At 44.4% G+C, this 15,416-nt stretch overlaps 4 non-coding genes and 7 pseudogenes across 4 annotated transcripts; 6 read left to right on the forward strand and 5 right to left on the reverse strand.

Moving 5' to 3' along the window:
* Positions 1-807: 807 nt before the first annotated feature.
* On the reverse strand, positions 808-933 carry LOC119498718 (annotated as a pseudogene).
* Positions 934-1,464: 531 nt separating this feature from the next.
* On the reverse strand, positions 1,465-1,599 carry LOC119498627 (annotated as a pseudogene).
* A 566-nt stretch (positions 1,600-2,165) lies between these two features.
* Positions 2,166-2,329, reverse strand: LOC119499172. Its single transcript, XR_005209328.1, has one exon. It is a non-coding gene; the product is annotated as a U1 spliceosomal RNA (small nuclear RNA).
* Positions 2,330-2,860: 531 nt separating this feature from the next.
* On the reverse strand, positions 2,861-2,994 carry LOC119498688 (annotated as a pseudogene).
* Positions 2,995-3,520: 526 nt separating this feature from the next.
* LOC119498970 lies at positions 3,521-3,698 on the reverse strand (annotated as a pseudogene).
* Positions 3,699-11,844: 8,146 nt separating this feature from the next.
* LOC119498987 lies at positions 11,845-12,019 on the forward strand (annotated as a pseudogene).
* Positions 12,020-12,477: 458 nt separating this feature from the next.
* Positions 12,478-12,593, forward strand: LOC119499101. Its single transcript, XR_005209255.1, has one exon. It is a non-coding gene; the product is annotated as a U5 spliceosomal RNA (small nuclear RNA).
* A 179-nt stretch (positions 12,594-12,772) lies between these two features.
* Positions 12,773-12,963, forward strand: LOC119498930. Its single transcript, XR_005209216.1, has one exon. It is a non-coding gene; the product is annotated as a U2 spliceosomal RNA (small nuclear RNA).
* A 526-nt stretch (positions 12,964-13,489) lies between these two features.
* Positions 13,490-13,624, forward strand: LOC119498634 (annotated as a pseudogene).
* A 531-nt stretch (positions 13,625-14,155) lies between these two features.
* On the forward strand, positions 14,156-14,319 carry LOC119499226. The gene has a single exon (XR_005209350.1). It is a non-coding gene; the product is annotated as a U1 spliceosomal RNA (small nuclear RNA).
* A 566-nt stretch (positions 14,320-14,885) lies between these two features.
* On the forward strand, positions 14,886-15,020 carry LOC119498658 (annotated as a pseudogene).
* The last annotated feature ends 396 nt before the right edge of the window (positions 15,021-15,416 follow it).

The raw sequence follows: 15,416 nt of genomic DNA on the forward strand, positions 1-15,416 counted from the left end.
AATACAGATGATATCAACAGTCCTCAACCTTTGGGGGGATTGGGGGTGAGCCGTATTGTAGATTCCTCCTGTCCAGTCCTCCTTCCGGTAATGGGGGCCTGTGTTCGCACTCTCCCCTGTAATCATATACAAAGAAAATGATAAAGATCTATAGGTATAAAGAGACAGGTATAGCAGCTGATGTGATGTTTTATAGAGTATGCGTCTGCTGTCTTGAATTGTTTGCTATAATTCTGAAGTTAACCTAAGTCAAACATCATATTTGTGGAAAATTATGGAACTGTCAGGCTTCATCTATAAAGTTACACCCAGTTTCCCTAAAATGGCTTGGCAGCAGTATTTTGGTGCTGCTCTGCTGAAGAGCACATAAAATGTTATCTGAAAATGGTGACACCACACATCACAAAAATGATTAAAGAAGTCTTACATATAAAATTACATTTGTGCTTGCATGATAAACAAACACATCAAATAATAACAGAAACCAGCAAGGGATAATGGCTTTCTTCTGGATTCACTATATCAGGGTTCTAAATGAAGACTGAGTCTGCTCCATATTTCATATATTTGATGAATATATGCCTATTATATTATAAATCTATCATGCTGACTACTCAACAACAACATTCTGGTGTTTATCACTTTAACATCATTCTGGTGTTTATCACTTTAACATCATTCTGGTGTTTATCACTTTAACATCATTCTGGTGCTTGTCACTTTAATATCATTCTGGTGCTTGTCACTTTAATATAATTCTGCTGCTTGTCGCTTTAGATTATAGACTTTTGACCAATTGCGTTGTGGGACAATTGCACTACCGTACAGCTCAACCCCATTCACAGGGGTCAGCACAACCGGAGTGCAATGGCTGAGCCTCGCCCTGGGTGAACAACATACTTGATCATTGTATCTCCCCTGCCAGGTAAGTATGAGTTGGATGAGTCAGAGACAGGGTGGTCATTCTCAGACACAGCACTCTGGCTGACAGTTGCAACAGCGCAAAATCCTAGAGTTCAGTGCCTTTAGCACTAGCTCACCTTGGCAAGCTGTTTCTGCCTCTAAGAAAGCAAACACAGCCCAGCAACCGCACAAAACCTTAAACCAAAGCATGCTAGCAATGGAAGAAGGTTTAGAATACATTTCTTCCACAAAGAAAGAGCAACCTCGGAGAGGAGTACACACAAATGATTTGGTCCCATCCAAAAGACCACACCCACTTCTTGCTGTCATGGGGATCACGGGCAACTGGCATTGCTCAACACACAGCTTCACAGCGTACACCAGACACTGCTGCACAGCAACACAGCCAGTTTTCTGGACATACTGCAAAAGAATCCAAAGGCCTCAAAATGAACATTGCCACAATCACGCTGACTGGGAAGCTGGATATTAGCATGCTGCGCAGCACATTTAAGTCCATCGCAGCCGATGACTCCTTTCATTTAACTTGGACATAATGATCAAGGGAGAGCGCGAATGCAGTCCCCCACTACCAGAAATTATGCAGTTGAGATTCCCACATTTGGGGAATTCACAGGAGTCAGCACAACCGCAGTGCAATGGCTGAGCCTCGCCCTGGGTGAACAACATAAGAATTTAATAAATTTAGTTTTCCATATACCATTTCGAATATTCATACATATCGTTTTATGTATTACAGTGATGTCATCGTCCTTTGATGTGATGTCATCGTCCTTTGATGTTGTCACACATTCTGAAAAATTTGGCTAGTTTGGGTTGACACTTGAAGCGTGTTACTACAATACACTCACAGTTGACAATCTCTACTCAGTTGGTTATTTGTTACATACATCTTTTTTTCTTCAAAATAATGCTTCTTTTCAAGAATGTGGTTGGTATTAATCTGTATTTGTTTTTATCTTTAAAAAAAAATGATTGTCATAAAATACTTGATCATTGTATCTCCCCTGCCAGGTACATTTGAGTTGGATGCAACTGGCATTGCTCAACACACAGGTTCACAACGTACACCAGTCACTGCTGCACAGCAACACTGCCACTTTTCTGGACATACTGCAAAAGTATCAGAATGAACATTGCCGCAATCACACTGACTAGGAAGCTGGATATTAGCATGCTGCGCAACACATTTAAGTCCATCGCAGCCGAGGACTCCTTTCATTTAACTTGGACATAATGATCAGGGGAGAGCGCGAACGCAGTCCCCCACTAACAGAAATTATGCAGTTGAGATTCCCACATTTGGGGAATTCACAGGGGTCAGCACAACCGGAGTGCAATGGCTGAGCCTCGCCCTGGGTGAACAACATACTTGATCATTGTATCTCCCCTGCCAGGTAAGTATGAGTTGGATGAGTCAGAGACAGGGTGGTCATTCTCAGACACAGCACTCTGGCTGACAGTTGCAACAGCGCAAAATCCTAGAGTTCAGTGCCTTTAGCACTAGCTCACCTTGGCAAGCTGTTTCTGCCTCTAAGAAAGCAAACACAGCCCAGCAACCGCACAAAACCTTAAACCAAAGCATGCTAGCAACGGAAGAAGGTTTAGAATACATTTCTTCCACAAAGAAAGAGCAACCTCGGAGAGGAGTACACACAAATGATTTGGTCCCATCCAAAATACCACACCCACTTCTTGCTGTCATGGGGATCACGGGCAACTGGCATTGCTCAACACACAGCTTCACAGCGTACACCAGACACTGCTGCACAGCAACACAGCCAGTTTTCTGGACATACTGCAAAAGAATCCAAAGGCCTCAAAATGAACATTGCCACAATCACGCTGACTGGGAAGCTGGATATTAGCATGCTGCGCAGCACATTTAAGTCCATCGCAGCCGATGACTCCTTTCATTTAACTTGGACATAATGATCAAGGGAGAGCGCGAATGCAGTCCCCCACTACCAGAATTATGCAGTTGAGATTCCCACATTTGGGGAATTCACAGGAGTCAGCACAACCGCAGTGCAATGGCTGAGCCTCGCCCTGGGTGAACAACATAAGAATTTAATAAATTTAGTTTTCCATATACCATTTCGAATATTCATACATATCGTTTTATGTATTACAGTGATGTCATCGTCCTTTGATGTGATGTCATCGTCCTTTGATGTTGTCACACATTCTGAAAAATTTGGCTAGTTTGGGTTGACACTTGAAGCGTGTTACTACAATACACTCACAGTTGACAATCTCTACTCAGTTGGTTATTTGTTACATACATCTTTTTTTCTTCAAAATAATGCTTCTTTTCAAGAATGTGGTTGGTATTAATCTGTATTTGTTTTTATCTTTAAAAAAAAATGATTGTCATAAAATACTTGATCATTGTATCTCCCCTGCCAGGTACATTTGAGTTGGATGCAACTGGCATTGCTCAACACACAGGTTCACAACGTACACCAGTCACTGCTGCACAGCAACACTGCCACTTTTCTGGACATACTGCAAAAGTATCCAAAGGCCTCAGAATGAACATTGCCGCAATCACACTGACTAGGAAGCTGGATATTTGGTTTTCCACAAGGTAGGAGAAGGGTGCACCGTTCCCAGCGGCACTGCAATACCGGGTCGATGCGTGGAGTGAATGGAGCAAGCCCCTTTTTCAGCTCCTGATGCTAAAAATCCGTTTAATATGTTGTCCCCTTATAGAGGACATATCAGATATTAAACTGATAAGAACAGATTTTTTTTTTTTTGAAAATATTTATTGACACCTCATTTCAAACACATTTCATAAAAAACTTCACATACATACAAGTAACACTTTTAAAATACAACAATTCAAACAATAAATAATGCAATCTGTAAAAAACATCTCGGCCAATAAAAGCAATTCAATTAGGAGACATTACAGATAAAATTGTTATCAGTTAAAGTGTACATTAAAGGTTTCATCTTGTGTATGTCCATGTGTGTTGAGTGTCCATATTAAAGGTCTTTTAAATGGAGTGCAGTTGTTAAAATGCTCTCTTCCATTGCTGTGCAGGAGAGGAGTGAGTCCCTACCAAGGGTGACTCATTCCGCTCCCCCAAACAGATTGGGTCTCTCGGGATCCTGTGGTGGTGCTCAGAGGAGATCCCCACCCTGTTGCTCCTTCCCACCTGCCTCACCCGGAGAGTCAGGCCGCTGCTGCCGTGACCTTTTATTGTGTGGCTCCGGCTCCTTCATCCGAATGGGCACAGAGGCGATTCTTCTTTGTGGCTCTGATCTTGGCATGCCGCGTGTAGCTTCGACCGCCCGGACCGTCGCCACTGCCATTTGGATCACAGCCACGGGGGGGATCTGCTTGTGCTTCCTTGCTAGCAAGTTTCTGGAGGTCCACATGGCGTCTTTGATTGCGGCTAGGGTGAGCCACTGTTTGACAAAGTCAGATGCTGGTAGTTGCTTCTGTGGGCTCACCCCATACAGCACCAGCTGTGCTGTAAGGACCTCCCTTGCTGGCAAGTACGGGAATTTTAAGGAGCCGGCCATTGCCCACTGGTCCACGGCAGCGCTGCACTCCCAGAGCAGATGCCTCACCGACTCAGGCGCGCCACAACCTGGTCGGGGGCATGTTGAGTGCGCCGACATGCCCCGGGAGTGCATCACGGACCTGACTGGGAGGATCTCGTGAGCCACCATCCATGACAGGTCCCGGAGTCTGTTTGGGAGAGCAGAATGGTTTACGTTGCGCCAAACTGTTGAGGGCTCGCCGAATGCGAGCCCGCGCACTGGACTCACTGGTTCCCTCTCCTGCACAACAGAAATCAGAGAGCGGTGGTTAGTTAAAATCTGCAACTCCTCGTGCTCAAGCTTAAAATGTCTTAAAAATGTCTGAATAAAATCGTAGGCTGGGGGTAGGCTAAAAGACACGGGTACTCTAAGATCAGTGGGTAAAATCTTTAATCTCCTGAGGTAGAACCCCATCCAGAACCGTGTCATTGCTGCAGTCTTTGGGTTTCTGGATGGGGTTGTAGCAGCTTTGATGTGAATGGCCGTGTATCTGCTCCCTAAAAACAAATGGAGGTCCGGCACTCCTTTTCCTCCTTTCTCTTTCGGCTTCTTCATCACGCTTCGCCTCAGACGTTCCCACTTGGACCCCCACAGGAAATAAAACATGGCTCGTTCCAAGTCTAAAAGCACTCTTCTGGGTGGGATAAAAACAGAACTGATCAGTAAAAGCAAGGGTAAAATCACTGCTTTGATGATTAAAACCTTTCCTTCTAAAGTCAGTCCCCTAAGTCTCCAGTACCCCAGTTTTTGCCTAACTTTCCCTACCATGTCTGGCCAATTTGTTTTCCCTCCCCCCTCCCTGTCAAATTTGACTCCAAGTATCTTTTGGTCGGTCTGGGTCACAGTCAGGGGGAGTCCTGTCGTCTCAGTCGCTGTCCAAGGTCCATAAAAGTGGGCTTGGGTCTTGCTTCGGTTCAGCTTTGACCCAGAGGCCCGTCCAAACCAGTCAGTCAAGTCCAGCGTCCTGTTGACAGATAAAAGGTCAGTGCATAAAATGTTGATGTCGTCCATATATAAAATACATTTTGTTGTGAGTCCCCCACTCCCTGGTACTCCCACCCCATTGATTTGTTTGTCCCTTCTCAAGACCTGTGCCAGTGGTTCTATACAAATAACATACAGGAGGGCAGATAACGGACAACCCTGACGGACACCGCAGTTTATATTGACTGCTTTTGTCAGATGCCCGTTAACAATGAATTTGCTGGTGATGTTCCGGTACAGCAATCCCACCCATGCTATAAACCTCCCTGGAAACCCCATTTTTTGCAGTACCTGGAAAAGGTACTGGTGCGAGACCCGATCAAAGGCTTTCTCAAAATCTAAATTCAGGACTAGAAGCCGGATGTTTCTGTCTCTCGCATAACAGATGGTGTCTCGGATCAGTACGAGGCTGTCGGTGATCCTCCTCCCTGGGACGGCACAGGCTTGATCCGGGTGAATCAGCCCTGTTAAAAACAAAGACATGCGTGATGCTAAAAGTTTACTAAAAAGTTTACAGTCAATGTTTAAAAGAGTGATAGGTCTCCAATTTTTCAGGTCAGTCTTGTCTTTGTCTTTGTGAAGGAGAGTCACTATCCCTACTCTAAAACTGTCAGGAAGTCGGTCAAGTTCTTCAAAATCCATAAAAACAGCGAGCAAGTCAGGTGCTAAAATGTCCCAAAAAGTCAAATAAAATTCCAAGGGAAGCCCATCTTCTCCTGGAGACTTCCCTTTTTTAAAATTCTTTATACAATTATTTAACTCGAAGATGTTAAAATCTTGGGTTAAAAGCACACTGGTGTCTATTTTTTTTTCGATGAATTTTAAAACTTCCTCCATGGTGTTTTTTTCAACTTGCTTCTTTTCGTACAGTTCACTGTAAAACTTTTCAATTGTTAATTTAATTTCTTCTGTTGTGTCTGCTGTGCATCCATTTTCTTTTTTAAGACTTAAAATGCCCCCCCCCCTTTATTTACAATTTTCTTAAAAAAGTATCTTGTGCACTTCTCTCCCTCCTCTATTTCCCTCTCCTTGCTTCTTAAAATGACACCCTTGCTTTTAAATTCTGCTAAAACTGACATCTCTCTTTTAATTTCTTTTATTTCATCATTAAAATCCATCCCTTGTTGGTTTAATTTAAAATACCGCTGTAGTCGTTTCTGCAGTCCCAACATGCGTCTGTCGTCCCTATCTTTCTTCCTCTTACCTACCTGTCTAAAGAAAGTCCGGGTCCTTCCCTTCACCATTTCCCACCAGTGTGCACGTGTATCGTAAAAGTCTTGAAGGGTCTGCCACTCTTGGTACTGCTCCCTATACTGGCTAACTATCTCCCTATCATCTAAAAGGGAGCAGTTGAGTTTCCACAGACCACTTCCTGCTGTCACACCTGAAGGGAGTGAGAGGGTGCAGGAAAGCATTGCGTGATCGGAAAAGAAGACGGGTGTCAATCTAGCATCGGTTGGTGGGCAATCACGTGATAAAATGTAATCTATGCGAGAGGCTCTGGTGCCGTCACCACTGAACCAGGTGAAGCCCTCCTCTCTGGGATGCATGATTTTAAAACAGTCCAGAAGTTTAAAATCCCTGCATATATCCTGTAACAAAACGGATGTTTTGTCGACTTTAAAATCTTCTCCTGCTCCTTTCCTATCATTCCTGCTTAAAACACAGTTCAAATCTCCCCCTACAACTAAAGGTGCCCTACCTAGCATGTGGAACTGCAAGTCTTCTAAAAGGTCATACCTGTCATTTTTGTCGTTAAAACCATAAATATTTAAGACATTAAAATCCTTTCCCATAAAAGTCAAGTGTGCTAAAAGTGCCCGGCCATCTCTCACCACAGTGCTGCCCTTCACCAAGACTAGAGGGTTTTTGATTAAAATGGCCACTCCATCATTTTTGTTCTCGTTTGATCCGCTCCATATTGATTGTTGTGGCCATAACTCCTTCCAATCTCTGTAGTGATTTAAAAATGGCAGGCCACATTCCTGTATTAAAAACACATCTGACTTAAAAGAGTTAAGAAAGGATAAAACAGTCTGGGCTCTAACTCTGGACTTCACACTTCTAACATTGATGGTTGAGAAGGTGAGGGTCATGAGTATAGTTAAAAATAACAGATAGAACATTTTAAAAGACTATTGAGGATGTTTCAGTGTTAAGAACTCTTTAAAAACAGTTAGCCAGTTCCATGTAAATGCAGCTCTTCAGTCACTTTATGGGTAAAAAGTGACAAAAGGGGTTGAGCTTCATTTCCCTGTCGGACTCTGGGTGTTGGCCTTGGACGCAGCTTTAGATCGGCTTTTGAGTCCTTAGGGGTTGATTGCAGAGCTATTGTTAAAAAAGAGACCTCATTTGGGGAATTGTGGGGGAAGACTCTGGCCTCCTCCACAGGGGAACTGTCTGAGGAGTGCCCAGCTCTTCCCTTCTTCCCTGACACTGCGGGAGAGTCAGGAGTCAATTCTGATAAAGGCCTCTTGGACTGCTGGGCATTGGGGAGGGGGGCATCATCGCTATCACTTTGTGACTTGTCTGTCTCATGTTCTGAACTAGCTCCGCCCTCTACCTGCATTGCCTCTTTTTCCCCACCACTCTCCATTGGTGGGGCACTTGCAGGCTCCTCCCCATCTCCCTCCTCCCTTTTTTAAATCACTACAGAGATTGGAAGGAGTTATGGCCACAACAATCAATATGGAGCGGATCAAACGAGAACAAAAATGATGGAGTGGCCATTTTAATCAAAAACCCTCTAGTCTTGGTGAAGGGCAGCACTGTGGTGAGAGATGGCCGGGCACTTTTAGCACACTTGACTTTTATGGGAAAGGATTTTAATGTCTTAAATATTTATGGTTTTAACGACAAAAATGACAGGTATGACCTTTTAGAAGACTTGCAGTTCCACATGCTAGGTAGGGCACCTTTAGTTGTAGGGGGAGATTTGAACTGTGTTTTAAGCAGGAATGATAGGAAAGGAGCAGGAGAAGATTTTAAAGTCGACAAAACATCCGTTTTGTTACAGGATATATGCAGGGATTTTAAACTTCTGGACTGTTTTAAAATCATGCATCCCAGAGAGGAGGGCTTCACCTGGTTCAGTGGTGACGGCACCAGAGCCTCTCGCATAGATTACATTTTATCACGTGATTGCCCACCAACCGATGCTAGATTGACACCCGTCTTCTTTTCCGATCACGCAATGCTTTCCTGCACCCTCTCACTCCCTTCAGGTGTGACAGCAGGAAGTGGTCTGTGGAAACTCAACTGCTCCCTTTTAGATGATAGGGAGATAGTTAGCCAGTATAGGGAGCAGTACCAAGAGTGGCAGACCCTTCAAGACTTTTACGATACACGTGCACACTGGTGGGAAATGGTGAAGGGAAGGACCCGGACTTTCATTAGACAGGTAGGTAAGAGGATGAAAGATAGGGAAGACAGACGCATGTTGGGACTGCAGAAACGACTACAGCGGTATTTTAAATTAAACCAACAAGGGATGGATTTTAATGATGAAATAAAAGAAATTAAAAGAGAGATGTCAGTTTTAGCAGAATTTAAAAGCAAGGGTGTCATTTTAAGAAGCAAGGAGAGGGAAACAGAGGAGGGAGAGAAGTGCACAAGATACTTTTTTAAGAAAATTGTAAATAAAGGGGGTGGCATTTTAAGTCTTAAAAAAGAAAATGGATGCACAGCAGACACAACAGAAGAAATTAAATTAACAATTGAAAAGTTTTACAGTGAACTGTACGAAAAGAAGCAAGTTGAAAAAAACACCATGGAGGAAGTTTTAAAATTCATCGAAAAAAAAATAGACACCAGTGTGCTTTTAACCCAAGATTTTAACATCTTCGAGTTAAATAATTGTATAAAGAATTTTAAAAAAGGGAAGTCTCCAGGAGAAGATGGGCTTCCCTTGGAATTTTATTTGACTTTTTGGGACATTTTAGCACCTGACTTGCTCGCTGTTTTTATGGATTTTGAAGAACTTGACCGACTTCCTGACAGTTTTAGAGTAGGGATAGTGACTCTCCTTCACAAAGACAAAGACAAGACTGACCTGAAAAATTGGAGACCTATCACTCTTTTAAACGTTGACTGTAAACTTTTTAGTAAACTTTTAGCATCACGCATGTCTTTGTTTTTAACAGGGCTGATTCACCCGGATCAAGCCTGTGCCGTCCCAGGGAGGAGGATCACCGACAGCCTCGTACTGATCCGAGACACCATCTGTTATGCGAGAGACAGAAACATCCGGCTTCTAGTCCTGAATTTAGATTTTGAGAAAGCCTTTGATCGGGTCTCGCACCAGTACCTTTTCCAGGTACTGCAAAAAATGGGGTTTCCAGGGAGGTTTATAGCATGGGTGGGATTGCTGTACCGGAACATCACCAGCAAATTCATTGTTAACGGGCATCTGACAAAAGCAGTCAATATAAACTGCGGTGTCCGTCAGGGTTGTCCGTTATCTGCCCTCCTGTATGTTATTTGTATAGAACCACTGGCACAGGTCTTGAGAAGGGACAAACAAATCAATGGGGTGGGAGTACCAGGGAGTGGGGGACTCACAACAAAATGTATTTTATATATGGACGACATCAACATTTTATGCACTGACCTTTTATCTGTCAACAGGACGCTGGACTTGACTGACTGGTTTGGACGGGCCTCTGGGTCAAAGCTGAACCGAAGCAAGACCCAAGCCCACTTTTATGGACCTTGGACAGCGACTGAGACGACAGGACTCCCCCTGACTGTGACCCAGACCGACCAAAAGATACTTGGAGTCAAATTTGACAGGGAGGGGGGAGGGAAAACAAATTGGCCAGACATGGTAGGGAAAGTTAGGCAAAAACTGGGGTACTGGAGACTTAGGGGACTGACTTTAGAAGGAAAGGTTTTAATCATCAAAGCAGTGATTTTACCCTTGCTTTTACTGATCAGTTCTGTTTTTATCCCACCCAGAAGAGTGCTTTTAGACTTGGAACGAGCCATGTTTTATTTCCTGTGGGGGTCCAAGTGGGAACGTCTGAGGAGAAGCGTGATGAAGAAGCCGAAAGAGAAAGGAGGAAAAGGAGTGCCGGACCTCCATTTGTTTTTAGGGAGCAGATACACGGCCATTCACATCAAAGCTGCTACAACCCCATCCAGAAACCCAAAGACTGCAGCAATGACACGGTTCTGGATGGGGTTCTACCTCAGGAGATTAAAGATTTTACCCACTGATCTTAGAGTACCCGTGTCTTTTAGCCTACCCCCAGCCTACGATTTTATTCAGACATTTTTAAGACATTTTAAGCTTGAGCACGAGGAGTTGCAGATTTTAACTAACCACCGCTCTCTGATTTCTGTTGTGCAGGAGAGGGAACCAGTGAGTCCAGTGCGCGGGCTCGCATTCGGCGAGCCCTCAACAGTTTGGCGCAACGTAAACCATTCTGCTCTCCCAAACAGACTCCGGGACCTGTCATGGATGGTGGCTCACGAGATCCTCCCAGTCAGGTCCGTGATGCACTCCCGGGGCATGTCGGCGCACTCAACATGCCCCCGACCAGGTTGTGGCGCGCCTGAGTCGGTGAGGCATCTGCTCTGGGAGTGCAGCGCTGCCGTGGACCAGTGGGCAATGGCCGGCTCCTTAAAATTCCCGTACTTGCCAGCAAGGGAGGTCCTTACAGCACAGCTGGTGCTGTATGGGGTGAGCCCACAGAAGCAACTACCAGCATCTGACTTTGTCAAACAGTGGCTCACCCTAGCCGCAATCAAAGACGCCATGTGGACCTCCAGAAACTTGCTAGCAAGGAAGCACAAGCAGATCCCCCCCGTGGCTGTGATCCAAATGGCAGTGGCGACGGTCCGGGCGGTCGAAGCTACACGCGGCATGCCAAGATCAGAGCCACAAAGAAGAATCGCCTCTGTGCCCATTCGGATGAAGGAGCCGGAGCCACACAATAAAAGGTCACGGCAGCAGCGGCCTGACTCTCCGGGTGAGGCAGGTGGGAAGGAGCAACAGGGTGGGGATCTCCTCTGAGCACCACCACAGGATCCCGAGAGACCCAATCTGTTTGGGGGAGCGGAATGAGTCACCCTTGGTAGGGACTCACTCCTCTCCTGCACAGCAATGGAAGAGAGCATTTTAACAACTGCACTCCATTTAAAAGACCTTTAATATGGACACTCAACACACATGGACATACACAAGATGAAACCTTTAATGTACACTTTAACTGATGACAATTTTATCTGTAATGTCTCCTAATTGAATTGCTTTTATTGGCCGAGATGTTTTTTACAGATTGCATTATTTATTGTTTGAATTGTTGTATTTTAAAAGTGTTACTTGTATGTATGTGAAGTTTTTTATGAAATGTGTTTGAAATGAGGTGTCAATAAATATTTTCAAAAGAAAAAAAAATCTGTTCTTATCAGTTTAATATCTGATATGTCCTCTATAAGGGGACAACATATTAAACGGATTTTTAGCATCAGGAGCTGAAAAAGGGGCTTGCTCCATTCACTCCACGCATCGACTCGGTATTGCAGTGCCGCTGGGAACGGTGCACCCTTCTCCTACCTTGTGGAAAACCAAATACCAATGCAAACCGAGCGGCAAGTCGCTCAATTTGACACTGCACTGAAAGACACGTGAGTCACAGTGGATGGTGGTCTTTGCTGCCTGGAGTCGTGGCTAAAAAAGGCTCTGTTGACTCCTCACTGAGGTTCCATATAGAACGTCATTGGGGGGTCTCAGTCAGAAATGGCTCTATAAGCCGTGACAACTGGGGGAAAAGTGCAGCGTCGAATCGGCAGCAAGACAAAGCCTCAAAAAGATGCAGCTAGACTTGCACTTTTGATTGGCAGAAAAAAAACAGGCCAGAGGGAATATTGCCACCGTGACAATGTGGGACAGGGTGGGGGAATGGGTGTGGCCTCGGATTTGGAATGTGGCACGCCAAGTGAGGCTTACCGTGACTGCATTGACTGGGACACCTAGTGTCTTGGACTGCTCTCGAGATAGGGCTGTACTTATTCTGGTTTCTCTTCATAACGTACAAGTCTTTCGCCTTTTACTAAAGACTTCCATGGAGAGCGACACCAATGAGTTAAACCTATTTTTATCAGATTTTGCCGTTTGGCTGAGCCTTGTGCATTTGTGAAAGACAGAAAAGCTGTCTTCAGCTAGATTTCGCTGCTTCACCATGAAGGGCTTGGGCGGGGCTGCTAAGCAGCAGCCATGGTTTTGCCCAAATAAAAAGTACTGCACCACAACAAGTGACAACTGTGCATGGAGCTGGGGTCGGGCAGCAAACAGTTGGTGGTCATCGCTTCTCAGCCTTTTGGCTAAGATCAAGTGTAGTATCTGTTCTTATCAGTTTAATATCTGATATGTCCTCTATAAGGGGACAACATATTAAACGGATTTTTAGCATCAGGAGCTGAAAAAGGGGCTTGCTCCATTCACTCCACGCATCGATCCGGTATTGCAGTGCCGCTAGGAACGGTGCACCCTTCTCCTACCTTGTAGAAAACCAAATATCCAGCTTCCTAGTCAGTGTGATTGCGGCAATGTTCATTCTGAGGCCTTTGGATACTTTTGCAGTATGTCCAGAAAAGTGGCAGTGTTGCTGTGCAGCAGTGACTGGTGTACGTTGTGAACCTGTGTGTTGAGCAATGCCAGTTGCATCCAACTCAAATGTACCTGGCAGGGGAGATACAATGATCAAGTATTTTATGACAATCATTTTTTTTTAAAGATAAAAACAAATACAGATTAATACCAACCACATTCTTGAAAAGAAGCATTATTTTGAAGAAAAAAAGATGTATGTAACAAATAACCAACTGAGTAGAGATTGTCAACTGTGAGTGTATTGTAGTAACACGCTTCAAGTGTCAACCCAAACTAGCCAAATTTTTCAGAATGTGTGACAACATCAAAGGACGATGACATCACATCAAAGGACGATGACATCACTGTAATACATAAAACGATATGTATGAATATTCGAAATGGTATATGGAAAACTAAATTTATTAAATTCTTATGTTGTTCACCCAGGGCGAGGCTCAGCCATTGCACTGCGGTTGTGCTGACTCCTGTGAATTCCCCAAATGTGGGAATCTCAACTGCATAATTTCTGGTAGTGGGGGACTGCATTCGCGCTCTCCCTTGATCATTATGTCCAAGTTAAATGAAAGGAGTCATCGGCTGCGATGGACTTAAATGTGCTGCGCAGCATGCTAATATCCAGCTTCCCAGTCAGCGTGATTGTGGCAATGTTCATTTTGAGGCCTTTGGATTCTTTTGCAGTATGTCCAGAAAACTGGCTGTGTTGCTGTGCAGCAGTGTCTGGTGTACGCTGTGAAGCTGTGTGTTGAGCAATGCCAGTTGCCCGTGATCCCCATGACAGCAAGAAGTGGGTGTGGTCTTTTGGATGGGACCAAATCATTTGTGTGTACTCCTCTCCGAGGTTGCTCTTTCTTTGTGGAAGAAATGTATTCTAAACCTTCTTCCATTGCTAGCATGCTTTGGTTTAAGGTTTTGTGCGGTTGCTGGGCTGTGTTTGCTTTCTTAGAGGCAGAAACAGCTTGCCAAGGTGAGCTAGTGCTAAAGGCACTGAACTCTAGGATTTTGCGCTGTTGCAACAGTCAGCCAGAGTGCTTTGTCTGAGAATGACCACCCTGTCTCTGACTCATCCAACTCATACTTACCTGGCAAGGGAGATACAATGATCAAGTATGTTGTTCACCCAGGGCGAGGCTCAGCCATTGCACTCCGGTTGTGCTGACCCCTGTGAATTCCCCAAATGTGGGAATCTCAACTGCATAATTTCTGTTAGTGGGGGACTGCGTTCGCGCTCTCCCCTGATCATTATGTCCAAGTTAAATGAAAGGAGTCCTCGGCTGCGATGGACTTAAATGTGTTGCGCAGCATGCTAATATCCAGCTTCCTAGTCAGTGTGATTGCGGCAATGTTCATTCTGATACTTTTGCAGTATGTCCAGAAAAGTGGCAGTGTTGCTGTGCAGCAGTGACTGGTGTACGTTGTGAACCTGTGTGTTGAGCAATGCCAGTTGCATCCAACTCAAATGTACCTGGCAAGGGAGATACAATGATCAAGTATTTTATGACAATCATTTTTTTTTAAAGATAAAAACAAATACAGATTAATACCAACCACATTCTTGAAAAGAAGCATTATTTTGAAGAAAAAAAGATGCATGTAACAAATAACCAACTGAGTAGAGATTGTCAACTGTGAGTGTATTGTAGTAACACGCTTCAAGTGTCAACCCAAACTAGCCAAATTTTTCAGAATGTGTGACAACATCAAAGGACGATGACATCACATCAAAGGACGATGACATCACTGTAATACATTAAACGATATGTATGAATAATCGAAATGGTATATGGAAAACTAAATTTATTAAATTCTTATGTTGTTCACCCAGGGCGAGGCTCAGCCATTGCACTGCGGTTGTGCTGACTCCTGTGAATTCCCCAAATGTGGGAATCTCAACTGCATAATTTCTGGTAGTGGGGGACTGCATTCGCGCTCTCCCTTGATCATTATGTCCAAGTTAAATGAAAGGAGTCATCGGCTGCGATGGACTTAAATGTGCTGCGCAGCATGCTAATATCCAGCTTCCCAGTCAGCGTGATTGTGGCAATGTTCATTTTGAGGCCTTTGGATTCTTTTGCAGTATGTCCAGAAAACTGGCTGTGTTGCTGTGCAGCAGTGTCTGGTGTACGCTGTGAAGCTGTGTGTTGAGCAATGCCAGTTGCCCGTGATCCCCATGACAGCAAGAAGTGGGTGTGGTCTTTTGGATGGGACCAAATCATTTGTGTTTACTCCTCTCCGAGGTTGCTCTTTCTTTGTGGAAGAAATGTATTCTAAACCTTCTTCCATTGCTAGCATGCTTTGGTTTAAGTTTTTGTGCGGTTGCTGGGCTGTGTTTGCT

The sequence above is a fragment of the Sebastes umbrosus genome, chromosome 1, assembly GCF_015220745.1.
Source record: "Sebastes umbrosus isolate fSebUmb1 chromosome 1, fSebUmb1.pri, whole genome shotgun sequence".
In the NCBI taxonomy this organism is placed as follows: Eukaryota; Metazoa; Chordata; class Actinopteri; order Perciformes; family Sebastidae; genus Sebastes; species Sebastes umbrosus.